This window comes from Oryx dammah, unplaced genomic scaffold (assembly GCF_014754425.2).
Source record: "Oryx dammah isolate SB20612 unplaced genomic scaffold, SCBI_Odam_1.1 HiC_scaffold_15, whole genome shotgun sequence".
Classification (NCBI taxonomy): Eukaryota; Metazoa; Chordata; class Mammalia; order Artiodactyla; family Bovidae; genus Oryx; species Oryx dammah.
The window spans coordinates 12,456,129-12,475,266 of record NW_024070199.1 but is presented as its reverse complement, the minus strand read 5'-3'; the positions used below and the strand labels follow the sequence as shown (position 1 = coordinate 12,475,266).

The window sequence follows — 19,138 nt, the reverse complement described above, 5'->3', positions numbered from 1 at the left end:
GTCAGTAAAAACTAGTTTCAAACACTAGCTGGCTATGTTGTTTCCTCCCCCATTAACCAATTCTATCTCAATGTGTCAGGAATCAGACTCATATTGGGAGTACAAAGGCAAATAAGACATCATCCTTCCTATCAAGGACCTTGCAAACTACAGAGGAGACAACAGGTAAGCAGGGAAGCAATAATTAAGAGCCAAATGAAAATATCAATAAACATTTTACAAAATGAGTAATTACTTCTAGTCACAAAAGATCCAGGAAGGTCTTAAAAGGAGAAAAATTCAACATGGATTTTCATGAGTGAGCAGGATTTTGATTGATGGGGAACTAGAGAAGATCACTAAGTAATAACCATGCCTGGAGTTTTGAACTGGAACTGAGCTGTCAAACAGACCTGAGTCCAAAGAAATCTCAGCATCAATTCTAGACATTGGAGTTGTCAGATAAATATCCAAAGAAACATTTATTGTGCAGAAACTGTAAAACAATATTTTGTAAGTAAAACTAAGAAAAACAATAGCACGTAATGGTAAATTTAAAATCAAACAAAATTAGCAAACCCAATGCATTAATTCATAAAGAGGATTAGAAAAGAAAAACCCAGCCAGCATGACTAATTTTCCTTTGTTCTAGGAATGCAAGAAGTCCCTTAACATAATCCACCAAATAAAATAGTGTAAGGGAAAAACCTAAATATATACAGAATACTTTGAACTGTGGTGTTGGAAAATACTCTTCAGAGTCCCTTGGACAGCGGGGAGATCAAACCAGTCAGTCTTAAAGGAAATCAGTCCTGAATATTCATTGGAAGGACTGATGCTGAAGCTGAAGCTCCAATATTTTGGCCACCAGATGCAAAGAACTGACTTATTGGAAAAGACCCAGATGCTGGAAAAGATTGAAGGCAAGAGGAGAAGGGAATGACAGAGGATAAGATGGATGAATGGCATCACAGGCTTGCTGAACATGAGTTTGAGCAAGCTTTGGGAGATGGTGATGAACAGGGAAGCCTGGTGTGCTGCAGTCCATGGGGTCACAAAGAATCGGACATAACCGAGCAACTGAACTGAACTGATGCACAGAACACAATTTTAATTAATATTCCTTTTGATTAAAACTTTCAGCAAATTAGGAATTGGATCAGTTCAGTTCAGTTGCTCAGTTGTGTCCAACTCTTTGCGACCCCATGAACCACAGCAAGCCAGGCCTCCCTGTCCATCACCAGTTCCCAGAGTCCACCCAAACCCATGTCCATTGAGTCGGTGATGCCATCCAACCAAATGCCATCTCATCCTCTGTTGTCCCCTTCTCCTCCTGCCCTCTATCTTTCCCAGAATTAGGGGCTTTTCAAATGAGTCAGCTCTTCACATCAGGTGTCCAAAGTATTGGAGTTTCAGCTTTAACATCAGTCCTACCAATGAACATTCAGGACTGATCTCCTTTAGGATGGACTGGTTGGATCTCCTTGCAGTCCAAGGGACTCTCAGGAGTCTTCTTCAACACCACAGTTCAAAAGCATCAATTCTTTGGCACTCAGCTTTCTTTATAGTCCAACTCTCACATCCATACATGACTACTGGAAAAACCATAGCCTTGACTAGACGGACTTTGTTGACAAAGTAATGTCTGTTTTTGAATATGCTATCTAGGTTGGTCATAACCTTCCTTATAAAGTTGGTTTTCTCCAAAATTACCAAATTTTAATAAAATCTCAACAAGTTTTTCATGTGACTTTACAAGCTAATTTTAAAATACTGGGTTGACCAAAAAGTTCATTTGGGTTTTTCTGTAAGATGTGACAGAAAAACTGGAACAAATATTTTGGCCAACCCAATATATCTGGAAGAACAAAAGCTAAGAAACATTATCCTAGTATGCTATATGAAAACAGAATTGCATTATTACTGATCAGTAGGGAAAATGTAGGCAAAAGTCTCTTACAACAAAACCCATGAACTACAAAATCTTACACAACAGTATTAACAAATTTGATTACATCATATTTAATACATCTTACTCAAAAGAAGCTATAAAGGAAATTTGAAAATAAACTATGAACTGGCATCAAATATTTGTTCTAAAAAATTATCCAGAATATTAGGTTGAACAATATAATACTGTCATTTTTAGAGGTGAAGAAATGGTCACACATTAGCAATCCATCTGGTTAAATCTAACATAAAGAATTCCTCTGAGTCATTCAAAGGAGCTAAGCCGGAAGTGACAACAGAATCATGGCTTCATAAGGTGCCCCTCACTTTCTGTCCACTCACCCTCCCAACAACAAGTACCAGCATCCTTCTAGAAACAAAAGTGTCCGTGAGGGAGGTGAGGCATTTAGTACCCTATACCCACGAACCCAGAGAAATCTCACCTACCTGTGCATTGGGTAATAGGCCGAAAGACCTCGGCACCAGCTGTGGACCCTGGAAGGAACCAGCTGAGCCCCTCTCCACTAAAGTCCAGACCCTTTGACAGCCCTGCATGAGACAATTACCCACCTTGGGGCACAGAGCCTTTGTGGAAGTCCAGGTTTCCAGAGAAGAAACAGCAAAACAGAAAAACCCACTCTAGGAAGCAGTGGCGTAGGCAATGTAAGAGGGAAAAGAAAATTTCTAACTCCACAATACATGTTTCTTTCACTTTCACCATTGTATTCTATTGCTTTTGCTTCCAGTTAAGAATTTTGCCTGTAGCCTGAAATATACAAGATAGCTCAGTTCCCAAGGCTCTGACCTTTAAGAATGTAACATTCTTCCATTCATATGAAGATTAAAAGTTGCAAAACAGAGTAACATTTGTCTTACTGAAGGTTTATGGGAGCATCCTGAGCTGACCTACCTGGACGGCTGCAAGAACAAAGGATTCTGACACCAATAAGTGTGCAACAACCAACCTCACCCTGCCCTCTCTTTGCCTTTGAAAATGCTTTGCTGAAACTTTTCGAGTAATTTGGGGTGTTTGGGGGCTCTGGTCTCTTGTTCTCCTCCAATGGCCCTGCAAAGAAAACTTTCTCTGCTCCAAGCTCTGAAATTTCAGTTTGTTTGGCCTTATTGTACCTCAGCACATGAACCTGCTAAATTTAGAAACAGTAAGAGAAACAGTCTGACTTGACCTACATCACCTCTCCCTGAAGTCAGCAGAACTTAGGATTAAGACATCTTCCTTGGCCCCTGATTTCTCCCCAAGTGGGAAAGAGAGCCCTTGAGTGGACTCTCGACCCACTGTGGACACCAGAATCCAGGGAAGCTCAAGTCTCTTACATGAAATGGCAGTTACACTTGGCCATCCACATGAGAGGGTTCTGTATCACCAACAGTAGATTCAGATTCAATCAAAGGTTGGTTGAATCCCCAAATGAAATACAAGCTGATACTGAAAACTGATTGCATTAAGTCAGGACTTGGGATGAAGGTTGTGGGGGGAAGCCTGGGAAAGTACTCAGGACTCTCATAAGGCATTAAAAGGACACTAAGCTTACTAAGTGTATGGAGGACTCCATCCAGAAGCCTGCCCCCAAAACGCTATGAGAGCCACCTGCAATCCCCCAGCTGATCCACCCACACTCCCAGCCCCCCTCATGCCTCGACCACACACCCCAACACTGCAGCGAGTACCTGTGTGCCCTCCTGAAGGTTGCAGCATGGGAGAGTTCTAGGAATGACCAGCAGAGATCACTTGCCGAAAGCAGACCCTCATCTGTGGGCAGACTTGACACCGCGGAGCTGAGCTGTAGCGCCACCTACGGAAAACAAAAGAGGCTGTCAGCGCTGGCCTGTGGCAGGGTGGAGAGAAGGTATCCAAGCCTGTAACATTCTGCCACAAGCTTAAAACATTCAAGCCTGGAGCAGATGTAGCCACAGCAAGTCTAAGAAACCCCCAGAATCTCTAGCAGGGCAGATGGAAGAGATTTCCTACCCGAAGTCAGTTTAAAAAAAAAAAAAAAAAAACTGGAAAAGGTAACTGCTACTTCAACTCTGAAGACAGTGATGCAAAAGCCAAAGGACTATGAAACGTCAAGGTAATGTGACAACCAAGGATCACAATAATCATTCAGTAATGGAACCCATAGACAAGGAGACCAGAAACTTACTCACAAGAGAGTTCAAAGTAGCTGTTTTAAGGAAACTCAATGAGTTGCAAGAAAACACAGACAGGCAGTTCAAAGAAATTTAGTATGTATGTGGTACGCATAGACAATGGAGTATTACTCCATGTATATAGCCATGAGAAAGAAGGAATCCTTGCCATTTATGATAAATCTATGGACCTTGCTAGCAATATGCTATGGAATAAGACAGAAAAAGACTAATAGTGTATGTTATCACTTGTATGTGGAACTCTAGAAACAGTAGAGTGGTAGACACCACAAGATGCGAGGCAGGGGTGGGAAATAAGAAGATACTGATCAAAGGGTACAAACTTTCAGCTATAAGATGAAAATGTTCTGGGAATCTGAAGTATGGCATGGTAATTATAGTCATAGTATCATATGTATATATTTATACTTGAAATTTTCTCAGTAGATCTCACCACAAAAACCTGTGCAATGTGTTGGAGGTGTTAACTAGGTGGCAATCATTTTGAAATACATATCAATACACTGTACACCTTAAACTTACACAGTGTTATGTATCACTTATATCTAAATAAGGTTGAAAAATGAAAAAGCTAAGCAGACTTACAGGAAAATGACTAACAGACAAAACCAGCGTTTTACAAGAGTGTAAGCAATCAGCCAATCGATAACTGAACAGACAATAAACTCTAGAATCAGGAAAATGAAAATTAAACCTAGAATTACATGCAATCTCATATCCATTAGATTGGCAGAAACTATAAAATCTGACAATGCCAAGAAACACAGGGTGGTCCAAGCCCTGCAGAAGGAATAGGACAAGGAGTATTTTCATTTGGTGCTGGTTTTCCATCTTGGAATTAGCCACCATTATTGTCCCTTGCCCACTTAATCCCATCACTCTCCAGGACAAAAGCAAGAAGAGAGGTAACACCTGGGCATTACACTGGAGAACTGAATTCTTGTAACCTTCACATTTTTTTTTTTCAAAGATGACACAAACAATAGAAATAAAATTGCTGGACTCTAGACAGGCAGCCTATATGGTAGGGCAGTGTCATATACCAGAATCACCTGGAGAAATACACTGATCACGTGGTTCCATCCTCAGAATTGCTGATACAGGTGTTGGTGATAGGGCCCAACAATCTGCATTTCTAACAAGCCCCTAGGTGATGCTGATGCTGTGGTCAGTCACCATGATGAGTGTTCTGGGGACCACACTCTGAGAACTCTGGCACTGGAGAATGAACTTTGATGTACTATAGGCTGAGAAGAAGGGAATGATTCAATGGAAGGAAAGTTAGCCTTTATTTGGGGCCCACTGTGTACCAGGCAATGCGTTTTTAAGAAAGTTGCTATAAAAGTCACAGGAGGGCGTCCCTGGTGGCTCCACGGTAAAGAATCTGCCTGCCAATGCAGGAGACACTTGTTCAATCCCAGATCTGGAAATATCCCACATGCCTCGGGGCAACTAAGCCTGTGCTCTAGGGCCCGGGAGCTGCAACCACTGAGCCCATGCACCCTGGAGCCCGAGCTCTGCAACAAGAAAAGCCAGAGCAGTGAGAAGCCCACACACCCCGATTAGAGAGTAGCCCCCAACTGCCACAACTAGAGAAATCCACGTGCATCAACAAAGACTCTGTGTAACCAAAAGTAAACAAACAAATCTCCTTTTAAAAAATCACAGGAAATCCATGAAGGTGTTGTTAATCTCATTTCACAGATAAGGAAATAAGCCTCTCAAAAGTTAAGTAATTTTTCCAGCATCTCACAGGTAATATATGGCAGAAAGGTGATTAAAATGTAGGTCTGTCTGACTACAACTCTGATTTTCTTTGCCCCATACTCCATGATTGTCAATGAGACAAAACATCCTCTACTATCGGTTGTTGTTGTTGATTAGGCTCTAAGTTGTGTCTGACCCTTTTGCAACATCATGGACTGGGGTCTGACAGGCTCCTCTGTCCATGGAATTTCCCAGGCAAGAACCCTGGAGCAGGTTGCCATTTCCTACTGCAGGGCATCTTCCCAACCCAGAGATCCAACCCACATCTCTTGGGTCTCCTGCACTGGCAGGCAGACTCTTTACCACTGCACCACCTGGGAAGCCCAGCTAACTCTAACTCTGAAGTGGCATACCAGGGAAACAAAAACTCTACCCCAGCCCTAAGGGCTATCCTAATGCCAGTGGGAAGAGGGAGAAAGAACATTTTAGATATTTTCTTATACTTTTTCAGTTTTATAGAGATCTCTGAACATACAATTATGCTGATTTAAGCTATAAGCATACTTAATACAATTCATTTCAGTTTATGTTAATTTCTTGTTAGCAAATACTTATGTTATTTATGTAAAGTCTCAATAGATTGAAACAGAGGTTATTGAGAAGACATCCCTCAATGAAATGGACCCAGTATCTTTATCCAGTCCTTCTCAAAATAAACTCAACTCTTAACTCTTAATGTCTCATGTTTCCATGACCATAAGTACTATGGAATACAATAAGGAATGACTTTTTTTTCTTTTTCTTTTGTTTTGCAGCTTGAGGGATCTTAGTCCCCCAACAAGGGACTAAACCTGGGTTGGGCAGTGAAAGCATCAAGTATTAACCACTGGACAGCCAAGGAGTTCCCAGGAGTTACTACTTATGCCAGATTCTTCAGATGCTTCTTAAAGACTCTTCTTAAAGTAGAAAGCCCTCCTCGGGGATTTCTGAAGTTGGAACTGCCAGCCAGAGCTCTTTAGAGTGCCATGGTTTCTGAAGAGGATTATACTACAGCTTGTGTACATAACTAGCATTTCAGAAGAGGTAAGGCGTTAAACAATGCAATTACTATTTAAACTTTACATTAACATCACTTACATCTCTGCAACTCTACAAAAACCTGAAAGGATCAAATAGCTCACTTGAATTTGTAGCACTTGGTAGCATGAAAAACATTACCTCTGTTATCTCTTTAAAGCAAGAAAATAGAAAATCTTCCTATGTGAAAATAACCCAGACTTACAAGGAAGCATAAAACAGCAAACTGCTATTCAAATTGCTCTCATAGTCCAGGTACCGATTCAAAGGTAATCAGCTAATTACACTGTATACAGATGTTCTGATCAATTCCAGTGTGTCTTTTGGGGGGAGTGGGGGGCACAGTTTCCATACTAATAAGCAATGCTCAACACATTAGCTGGGTGTCCGATAATTTAACTCAATTCTGACACTATCCGTTCAGAAATAGCATCAGGTTACACAGGCTGAGGGCTAAGTGTCACAAGAGTACCTCCCACCCACCCCCGACCAACACACGTAAACACACACACACACTTTGGGTATCAATAGCAAGTCCAAGCTAATACCTGTGTTTTTTGACCAACTGGCTACAGATCAGAGGTTCCCACAATCTCGATTTAGTTGCTAGAGCAGCTCACAGAATTCAAGAAATTCATTTGCCCGCTAGTTTACTAGATCAACAATTTATAAAAAGTTTTAATTCAGAAACAGCTAAATGAAAGAGATGCATAGGATAAGGTATGGAGAAAGGTACAGAGCTTTCACGCCCTCTCTAAGTGCCATGTTCCCCAAATTCCCATGCATTCTCTAACCTAGAAGTTCTCCAAACCCTGTCCTTTGGAATTTTTATGGAGGATTCATTTTATAAGCCTGGTTGATTAAATCATTCACCATTGGATCATCAAAAAAATCTACAAACAATAAATGCTGGAAAGGGTGTGGGGAAAAGGGAACCCTAATAAACTGTTGGTTGGATTGTTAACTAGTATAGCCACTATGGAGAACAGTATGTAGGTTCCTTAAAAGACTAAAAATAGAACTATCATTTGCTGTTGAAATTGTTATTCAGTTGCTAAGTCATGTCCAACTCTTTGTGACCCTACGGACTGTAGCACACCAGGCTCCTCTGTCCTCTACTATCTCCCAGAGTTTGCTTAATGTCCTTTGAATTGGTGATGCTATCTAACCATCTCATCCCCTTTCTCCTTTTGCCTTCAATCTTTCCCAACATCAGGGTCTCTTCCAATGAGTCAGCTCTTCACATCAGGTGGCCAAAGTATTGGAACTTCAGCAGCGCCCTTCCAATAAATATTCAGGACTGATTTCCTTTAGGATGGACTGATTTGACCTCCTTGCAGTCCAAGGGACTCTCAAGAGTCTTCTCCAGCACCACACTCTGAAAGCATCAATTCTTCGGTAGTTAGCCTTCATTATGGTCCAGCTCTCACATCCATATATGACTACTGGGAAATCCATAGCTTTGACTAGATGGACCTCTCTTAGCCAAGTGCTGTTTCTGCTTTTTAATAATATCATATGATCTAGCAATTTCATTCCTGGGCGTATATCCAGAGAAAACAATAATTCAAAAGAATACACGCACTCCAATGTTTATTGCAGCAACATTTACAATAACCAGGGCATGGTTATTAAATGTCTATCAACAGAGGAATGGATAAAGAAGATGTGGTACCTATATGCAATGGAATATTACTTGGCCATATAAAATGAAATAATGCCATTTGCAACAACAAATATATAAGCAACTGCTTATATGTAGAATCTTAAAAAGGTGCAAATGAGTCTATCTACAAAATAGAAATAGAATTACAGAGGTAGAAAACAACTTCTCCTTACCAAGGGTAAGTGGGGGCATAGGAAAATTGGGAGGTTGGGCTTGACATATACATACTGCTACATATAAAATAGATAACTGGTAAGGACCTACTATCGCAGAAGGCAATGGCACCCCACTCCAGTACTCTTGCCTGGAAAATCCCATGGACGGAGGAGCCTGGTAGGCTGCAGTCCATGGGGTTGCTAAGAGTTGGACCTCACTGAGTGACTTCACTTTCACTTTTCACTTTCATGCATTGGAGAAGGAAATGGCAACCCACTCTAGTATTCTTGCCTAGAGAATCCCAGGGATGGGGGAGCCTGGTGGGCTGCCGTCCATGGGGTCGTACAGAGTCATACATGACTGAAGTGACTTAGCAGCAAGGACCAGGGAACTCTACTCAATACTCTATAATGGTCTATATGGGACAAGAATCTAAAAAAGAGTGGATATGTATATGTATAACCGATTCACTTTGCTGTACACCTGAAACTAACACAACATTGTAAATCAACTATACTCCAACAAAAATATTTTTTTTAATTATTGGCCATTTAATCACATAATTGATTCTCCTAGCAAGAAGCCCCCCATCCTCAGATGACTGAGAGGCAGCCAAAAAGTCACTTCATTAACATAACAAAAACATCTTTATCACTGTGCATACTTGAGAAATTCCAAGGGTTTTTGGAGCTCTGTGCCAGAAAACAGGAGGAAGACCAAATATTTCTTGTTATAAATCACAGTATCACACACTGTCATAACATGCTAGGATATAATATGCTGTCCACTGTAAACTACTCCATTAGATTTGAGTTGAGAGAAGAATCACACAAATATTGACCTATTTGCTGCTAAGTCGCTTCAGTCATGTCCGACTCTGTGCGACCCCATAGACGGCAACCCAACAGGCTCCCCCATCCCTGGGACTCTCCAGGCAAGGACACTGGAGTGGGTTGCCATTTCCTTCTCCAATGCATGAAAGTGAAAAGTGAAAGTGAAGTCGGTCAGTTGTGTCCGACTCTTAGCGACCCCATGGACTGCAGCCTACCAGGCTCCTCCATCCATGGGATTTTCCAGGCAAGAGTACTGGAGTGGGGTGCCATCGCCTTCTCCCTTCACCTATTTAGACTTAACAGTAATTGATATTCATCCAAATTTTTTCTTCTGTGGCCTAATCAAGTTTGGAAGCTAAGTTTTGGATATACTTTGCATATACTACACCCATGATAGTGGCCTTTTCAAATCTCAGGGACTAATAGTGTTATCTGTAGGCATAAAGAAGAATATTGATGTTTCATTTGCATAGCCCTCATAGCTTTGTTCTTTTCTGAAAATGAAGGAGGGATCCTGAAAGTTAGTCAGCTTCTCTTGAAAGTCAACCAAAAGTTGAGAGAGAGCTGCTTGCCACCAAAACCACACTCCTTCAAATACATAAATTGGTCACCCCAACTTCTCTAAGATTCTTATGAGCTATTCTGAGAAATTTTGGAGTTTCTTTTTGCTTTCATTGCATTCCCTGACATGTGTAAATTATTCTTCCAGAGACAAATTATGTATTTTATTTTAATGCTGCATCATAATGCAGTATTTTTAAAGGCATTTAAACCAATAATTAGGATCCAAATTTAAGCTGAAAATGCAAACTCCCTGTAATGATATTAATACAAAACTTTCAACTAAATTATCATGTGATTAAATAGCCTCCATGTGCAGACAAGTTCATATATCTCAGTCAACATAACAATTCAATAACTAACTCTTCTGTTTGGCCACTGACAGAATATATTAATTTTGAGGCACATCTCAACCACAGAAATATTGATATATAGGGGAAAGTAGCTCATTGTCAAGGGAATATTCATAAAAATAAGGAAAGGATGCCACTTATTGAGCACTGCTTGAAAGATACTTTGTAACACTGTAATAGAGGTATTAAACCTTTATTACAGGTGATAAAACTGAGGTCAAGGAAGGTTATAAAATTTTCCCAAGATCCACAAACAGATTTTGTAACCAGTGTGACCAAAAAGTCTATAGAGCTCTTTGTCCTACAACCATGTTTCCCTAATCTGAGGCTACAGTTGAGAATCACCAGTTAGTGTGGGCTTTGTCCAGGCGGACAGACCTACTAATCCTTCCTAAGAAACTGGCAGATAGGCAGAAGATCAGGCTTTAGGATCCACCAGATTGTCCCATGCTGGTAATAATTTGCCTATACCTTCTCACATGGTTGCTATAACCCACAGGAGTCTTCTTCTGCCAACTATGAAAGATTGGTTGTCCAAAACATAGGGTAATGAAAAAAATTTTTTAAGAAAATCAAAAACTAAAACAGGGTAATCAAGAAAAATGTTGACACAATCTTAAACGCAGTGTGGGTCTACCTGACATCACAATAACTGTGATCCATGCAAATATAACATTTAGGTGATCTTTCAGAACTGAGCGTTTAATCACAGCTAAGCATCATATCCCTTGAGCGGTGTTTTCAAAACACACAACCAAATAAACAGAAAATAAAAGAACAGATAAAATGAAAGGCTAAGTTATTTGTTCAAGTTCAGAAAATTAGGAAGTGGATGATCCAAAACCAGATCCGTCTTACAAGACAGGCTGGCTTATATAGTATGCCAGCTAAAGTCAACCATTTTTATGAATGTGGATATAAAAATTCCAAATAAAATTATGGCAAAGGGAATTCAGAATCCATCACAACCAAGTAGAATCTATATCAGGAATTTAAGGATGGTTTAAAAATCAGGAAATTCATTAATGTGATTAATGTATTACCTGATTGAAAGAGATATGCCAGTGTAAGAGATGCTGAAGTTTTAATAAAATTTAATACCATTCACAAACCAACAACCTAAATGTTCAACAGAAGGAAAAAAGCTTACAAATTATGATCTATCCATTCAATAACTATAGGCAATCATTAATAACTCCTTTTTGGAAGCTATCTTAAGCATTTTCTAAGACAGAAAATATTCTTAGAATTTCTATTTTCTAAAATAGAAAATGTTTAAGACATTTTCTTTGGAAATTTTCATTGGAAAAGCCAGTAAATGAAATTGTACATAAGATGACAATTATACAAGGGGACAGCCTACCAAAAAAAAAAAAAAGTAAACACACAAGCCAAAATGCTAAAAGGGATATGATCACATGCAAGCATTTTGGGTGTTTTTCTTCTTTTCAAGGTTTTAGTTCTAAAATATAATCTAATGTAAATAAAAATCATAACCATAAAAAAATGTGTTGAAGCCACTTTCCTCTTTCTTCTGACTACTGGTATTTATTTTCTTCCTCATCCTCAGGGCAATCTGGTATATCATGTTTTCCAAGAATTGAAAATATTTCATTCTATACATTGCCTGTTTTATCACTCATCAGGGACTGCATGCAGTACAGGCACTATTTATGTTTATTGGGTTTTTAATAGTGGTCACATGGAGAACAGCATTTTATCTACTGTCATATGTAATCCATTCTGGAAATAAACTGCATTCTGAATGTAGGATTTGCCAACTCTCCTTTGGATGGTACAACAAGCTTTTTTCAATTAGTTTTGTTTTCTCATTCCAAAGCTCAAAACTCTCCTGACCTCATGATCTGTAAGAATACAAAGTGATGTATTATTTGTTTTCCCATTTGTCAGCTGCCTGTCTTTTCTCCTGCAGAAACTTACATAACACTTATTTTTAGTTTTTTTGAGAAACCTCTATACTCTTTTCACAGTGGCTGTACCAATGTATATTCCCACCACTAAAAGTATCTGGGTGTGTCCTTTTCTCCACATCCTTGCCAACATTTGTTATTGTGGTCTTTCTGATGATAACACATTCTGACAGGTTTGGTGATACCTGTGTTTTTGATTTGTACTTCCCTGATAGTTACTGATGCTAAGCATCTTTCTTTATGCACAATTTTTAAGTTATAATAAATTACTTTAAACCTGAAGCCCATAGGTTATATAGCCATACCATCATCCCAAAGAAATCGATTGACATCTTTGTTCTGGCTGACAAGCAATCCAAAGGCCACCTGCAGCCAACAGTTTGTCAACTACTTTATTCCAGCCTTGTCCTATCTTGCCTTACCTAGCTATTCTCCTTTCCTCTGAATTTTTTTTCATCATCTCCATAGACCCAAGAAGCCAGTCCTCAGAGGTAGCATCATATCTTGGAAAGTGTGGGTGATTCTCTAATCAGAGAGACAAAGAGGCTGGAGCATTACTAGCTGTGTGACTGTGAGGAAGTTGTGTCACCTCTCACAACATCATCAAGGGGAACAAGGTCTGCTCGTAAGATTGCTGCAAGCATTGGAGAGGATCATTGACATGAGGCTTGCCCAGAGTGAGGGCGCAATTAATACATGCCAAATAGTAGGGTATTACTGACTGCATAGCAGGAGGAGAAGTAAAATGAAAGAAGTGGAAGGGTGTGATAGAAAAATTATTTGCCCTTTTGTCTAAATTTGGGTTGTAAGCCCTTCTCAGATACTAACTAACCATGTCACTTTGGGGCAAAGCATTGTCCTCTACTGATGCCGAGCAGGGCCTGTGAGGCTCCCAGCTACAGACGCCCTTTTTATCCCCCTTTCTTGAAGGCAAGACTCCGGCCTCCACAATCTTCTCTGAGTTCCAAAGGGCAGATTCAAAGTTGCTAATTAGGGGAGGAGCAGTCAGGAAGAATTGATGTTTTCGAACTGTGGTGTTGGAGAAGACTCTTGAGAGTCCCTTGGACTGCAAGGAGATCCAACCAGTCCATTCTAAAGGAGATCAGTCCTGAATCATCATTGGAAGGACTGATGCTGAAGCTCCAATTCTTTGGCCACCTGCAAAGAGCCGACTTATTGGAAAAGACTGAGAGCAGGAGGAGAAGAGGGTGACAGAGGATGAGATGGTTGGTTGACATCACTGACTCAATGGACATGAGTTTGAGCAGGCTCCAGGAAATAGTGAAGGACAGGGAAGCCTGGTGTGCTGCAGTCCATGGGGTCACAAACAGCCAGACGATTGAGCGACTGAACAACAAAGCCAGGAAACCACCTGTTCAGTTCAGTTGCTCAGTCCTGTCTGACTTCTGGTGAAACCACCTGAGGCAAGATTAAAGAGACTGGAGAAGTTCATCCAGATCAGGAGACCACCTGGGACCTTGCACAATCCCAATCTCGTCAGCCACCCCACCCTTTTGGAACCTTGAAGAAGAAGGAAGAATGCTAGACTGTTGCTGCCTTGATCCTTATCACACATCCCTGCCTGACTATATAACCTCTCCCTATTCCCCTGCGGCTTCCCAGGTGGCACTAATGGTAAAGAACCTGCCAGTACAGGTGATATAAGAGGCACAGTTTCAATCCTTGAGTTGGGAAGATACCCTGGAGGAGGAAACCCACTCCAGTATCCTTGCCTGGAAAAGCCCGTGGGCAGAGGAGACTGTGGGCTACCCATGGAGTCAAGAAGAGTCAGACACGGCTGAAGTGACTTAGCACCCAGGGAAGAGGGCACAGTTCTTGAGGCCCTAGACTACCTAGCAAAATAATAAAGCCACTCTTTCCTTCTTCCCTGTAACTCTGTCTCCATACTCCTGTTTGGCATCAGCACGGAGAGCCAAGATTTTGGTATCACTATGGGCACCCGTTTCTTTGCCTGTGAAGGTGCTGAATCAGATTACATCATCTCTTAGACCAGTGGTCCCCTACTTTTTTGGCACCAGGGACTGGTTTCATGGAAGACAACTTTTCCACGGATTGGGGTGGGGTGGGTGATGGTTTCTGGATGATTCAAGCGCATTACATTTATTACACACTTCATTTGTATCATTATTCCATGAGCTCCACCTCAGATCGGCAGGCATCAGATCCCAGAGGCTGGAGACCCCTGGCTTAGACTCCTTTCTGCTGTAATGCTCCGTGTTCTTTTGTTGTCTTTCTTTTTTAATCACACTGAGTGCACAGCTTTCAAACCCTGCTCATTTTCTTGAGAGAAATCCTCGTCTCTTTTTCACCTGATATTTTTCGGCAGCTGTCACTTCCCACACAGAGCTACAGAAAGGGCTTGTCATAGCCCCGAGCAAGCACGGCTGTTTGGCAGCCAAGGTGCAGAGCTGAGTGAACAGGGCAAATTCTCCAAACTTCCCGCCTCCAACAGGGCAGCCACGCACAGTGTTTGATCAGACAAAGCTTCCTCCAGCCCTTCAGCCTGCAACTCCCTCTGTGTTCAACCAGGCACTCACATTCTTATTACAAGCTCCCCACGAGCCAGTAGCAAGTTGGAGACAAAGGGTCTGAGTGCTCTGTACAGGTGGGAGTCTTTGTCACCTGGCCATGCCAGCCGACCAACCATAGTTCATCAATAGCGGTATGCGTGCCTGGTCAGGGCTTGCTGGGGAAGCTGCAGGAACAAGGGAAGGGAGATCCCTGCTCACTGAAGCAAAGGCTATTTCTGCAAATGGCTTAAAAGGGTCCTTCCTTAAGCAGAGGAGTAGCCAGAGAGAACCCCAGGTCAGGGCAGGCAGTGGGGTCACATAACAGACAAGAAGAATTTTAAAGGAGTAATTCAGTTGCATTAGAGAGCTGGATCCCAACATCAGTTTGAATCAATCAATCTGGGTTATTCTCCTATGACACAGAATAAAAGTCACCCCTGTATCTGCTACTAGCAGAAGGCGTCACAATGCCCTTAGTAGTAACTGCTACCATTTACTGAATAACTATGATTCCATAACCACGTGTGGTAGCTGATACCACCTTCCTTTTCCAGATTAGGAAAATGAGCTTCCTTGTGAGTGAATCACGTTCCCTAAATTGGCCCAGATGAAGTTCCCTCCTCCCGACATGAGAATTATGTGCAAGTCACTGGTGAAAGAGGGGTGCCCAGGATAAACCAGGAACTGAGCTAGGAGTGGTAGAGGTAGGGGAGGTTAGGCCAGAGGAAAGAGACAAGCAAGGGTGGGATTTCAGACAAAATTCCGAAACGATGCAGAGTTGATTTTGTCTCAAAGTCACACCCCCCACAGCAAGGGAGCCAGACTGACATACTAGTCATTGGTTAAGGGCCTCCAGAGGGTTGTACCTTTCTAGCACTTGGCAATCCTCTGAAGATCACAGATGCAGGCCATTAGCAGCAAAAGCCTACCAACGCGAGGAGAGAGGCAGGAAAATGACAGAAAGAACTGTGCCGTGGGGGCCTGGGTGACACTGAGTGTACCCTGCATAAAGAAACCAAGGAGAGCTCAGACCCAGCTCTGTCTTCATCCTCAGCCCTTTCATCACAGCTTCTTTTGCTCTTGACAGCTACTTGGGGAAAAAAGACAGATCAGCACAGATAGGAAAACGATGCTCCGCTTAAGTAACCAACCCAAGGTCACCTAGCTGGAAGGGACCAGCCAGCACACAACCTGATTCTGACTCCAGATCCCCATTCTTTTATCACCACACTGGGCTGCTTTCCCGAGCAGAACAGAGAAATAGCCCGGCAGTGTCACAGGAGGGGTACTTGAAGCCTTTCTTGACACCAAGTGTTCCCCGCCACCACCTCGGAACACTTATAAATCCACAATAGAAGGGATTCCTTTGAGCAAGCACTGCCTCTCCACGGGGTCTCTGTTGAAATGCCAGGAACTGCAGACAGTTCCCGAACATCCACGTCATCCCCAAGAAGCAGCAGACAGGATTGAGATCGGTGCTGGAGGCTCTCCACCCCTGTGGGGACACCATTTGTGTACAGAACACCAGGGGTTCCCTTAGGCCCTCCCAGTAGCCACATTCAGTAGTTGGGTGAGGAGCTGTATCCTCATTTTGCAGTTGAGAAAATCAAGTCTGACAAAGGTGACTCCTCCAGATTACACAGTACAGAATAGGAGAGGCAGAAGGGGAAGCCCTCCATGTCTTACCATCTTGAATACTGTCTTATCTATGAAATTCCTGAGTACAGTGTGGTATTTCTGTGCAGAATTCTTTGTGTCTCTCCTATCTCTTGATCACAGCACCTACTTCTCTTCAAGGGACAACATTCCCTTCACATACAGTCTTGGAAGGAGTGGGAAATTGGCAGGAGAGGCACTTCACCACCAAAGCACTGGGCTCCTGATCCCAGCTGTCCAACTGAGTACCCTGTTCACACTAATCTGCTCACAAGAGGGCATGTGACCCAAATAGGAACAATCAGTGATTTGGAGGACAGTGATATGGATGCTAGGAGATGGCTACAATTATTGCTGAGATTGTAAATGCTAAAAGCCATGCAGATTTCAAGATTCCAAAACTATCTTTACAACTAAAAAAAAAATTACCTGTAAATAAATCCAATGCAGAATAAAATAGAGATGAAACAATAAGTGATGGGAGGAGAAAAATAAGACGAGATGACAAGGAGGAAAGGAAGGGAGAAAGAGAAGTATTGCAATCCCCTGGATCTAGCCAAGGCTAAAGGAAACAGTAACCACCCTAGACTTTCTAGTTACATGGAACATTGAAAGTTCTTGTCTTTCAGAAGTATTACATTCAGTTTCTGTCACTTCCAACCAAAAGGATTCTTACAAATATTATACTAAATAACGTTTGGGTGTATATCGGTATATTCATATTACTGACATACAGTAGTAGATTTCAATCAATATAAAGAAATATTTAAAAAGAAGCTTTTATTAAATCCATCCTGAGGAAAAAGAACAAAGCAGAAGGCATAACCCTCCCATACTTCAGACAGCACTATGAGGCTACAGTAATCAAAACAGCATGCTACTGGCACAAAAACAGACGTACAGGATCAATGGAACAGAGTGCTGCTGCTGCTGCTGCTAAGTCGCTTCAGTCGTGTCCGATTCTGTGCAACCCCATGGACTGCAGCCTACCAGGCTCCCCCATCCCTGGGATTCTCCAGGCAAGAACACTGGAGTGGGTTGCCATTTCCTTTTCCAATGCATGAAAGTGAAAAGTGAAAGTGAAAAGTAAAACTGAAGATACTCAGTCGTATCCGACTCTTAGCGACCTCACGGACTGCAGCCTACCAGGCTCCTCCGTCCATGGAGGAGACCCCAAAAGAAACCCACACACCTATAGACAAATTAATCTTTGGCAAAGGAAGCAAGAATATACCATAAGGAAAAGAGAGTCTCTCCAAAGAGTGGTGTTGGGAATGGTGGACAGAAACATGTAAATCAGTGAAGCTAGAACACACTGTCATACCATGCACAAAATTAAATTAAAATGGCTTAAAGACTTACTATAAGACACCATAAAACTCCTAGAAGAGAACACAGGCAAAACATTCTTTGAGAACACAGACAAAACATAAATTGTACCACTGCTTTATTAGGTCAGTCTCTCAAGACAATGGAAATAAAAGCACAAATAAACAGATGGGAACTAATCAAGCCTGTAAGCTTTACACAGCAACCATAAAGTGAAAAGACAGTCTACAGACTAGGAGGAAATATTTGCAAATGGTGCAACAAAGGTTTAATCTCCAAAATACACTAGCAATTCATACAGCTCAATAACAGAAAAAGAAACAGCCCAATCAAAAATGGGCAGAGGACCTAAACAGACATTTCTCCGAAGACCACTGAGCTACCTGGGGAGCCCAAAGAAGACATAGAGAAGGACAACAGGCACATGGAATGACGCTCATCATTGATAATTATTAGAGAAAAGCAAATCAAGACGACGATGGGGTACCACCTCACACAAGTCAGAATGGCCATCATTAAAAAGTCTACAGATAATAAACGTTGGAGAGGGTGGGGAGAAAAGAGAAGCCTCCTACACTGTTGGTGGGAATGTAAATTGGCTCAGCCACTATGGAGATTCATCAGTATGGAAGCTCCAAACAATATGGAGATTCATCACAAAACTAAGAGAGTTGCCACATGATCCAGCAATCCCACTCCCGGGCATATATTCTAGAAAAACTATCATTTAAAAAGGTACATGCACCCTTATGTTCATAGCAGCACTATTCTCAATAGCCAAGACATGGAAATGACCTAAACGTCCATTGACAGATGAATGGATATGGATGTGGTATGTGTGTGTATATATATATATATATATATATATATATATATATATCACACCCATACAATGGAATACTAGTCAGCCTTGAAAAAGAATGAAATAATTTCATTTGCAGCAACTTGGATGGACCTAGAGACTATCATACGAAGCAAAGTAAGACAGAAGAAAGACAAATACCATATGGTATCACTTATATGTGGAATACAAAATACAATACAAATGGAACTTACCTATGAAACAGAAACAGACTCACAAAGAGAACAGAGGGGAGGAAAGGTGGGAGAAGGATGAACTGGGAGTTTGGGATTAGTACATGCAGAATACAAAAAAGAACACACACACACATATATATACACATAACTGAGTCTCTCTGTTGTATAGCAGAAATTAAGCACAACATTGTAAATCAACTAT

The 19,138-nt window shown here is 41.5% G+C and overlaps 1 long non-coding RNA gene across 1 annotated transcript; it reads right to left on the bottom strand.

Annotated features, from left to right (window-relative positions):
- Positions 1–5,944: 5,944 nt before the first annotated feature.
- Positions 5,945–18,090, bottom strand: LOC120874266. Its single transcript, XR_005723623.1, has 3 exons — positions 17,999–18,090; positions 12,713–12,714; positions 5,945–5,958 (listed from the first exon to the last, which is right to left on the bottom strand). It is a non-coding gene; the product is annotated as an uncharacterized LOC120874266 (long non-coding RNA).
- Positions 18,091–19,138: the final 1,048 nt, after the last annotated feature.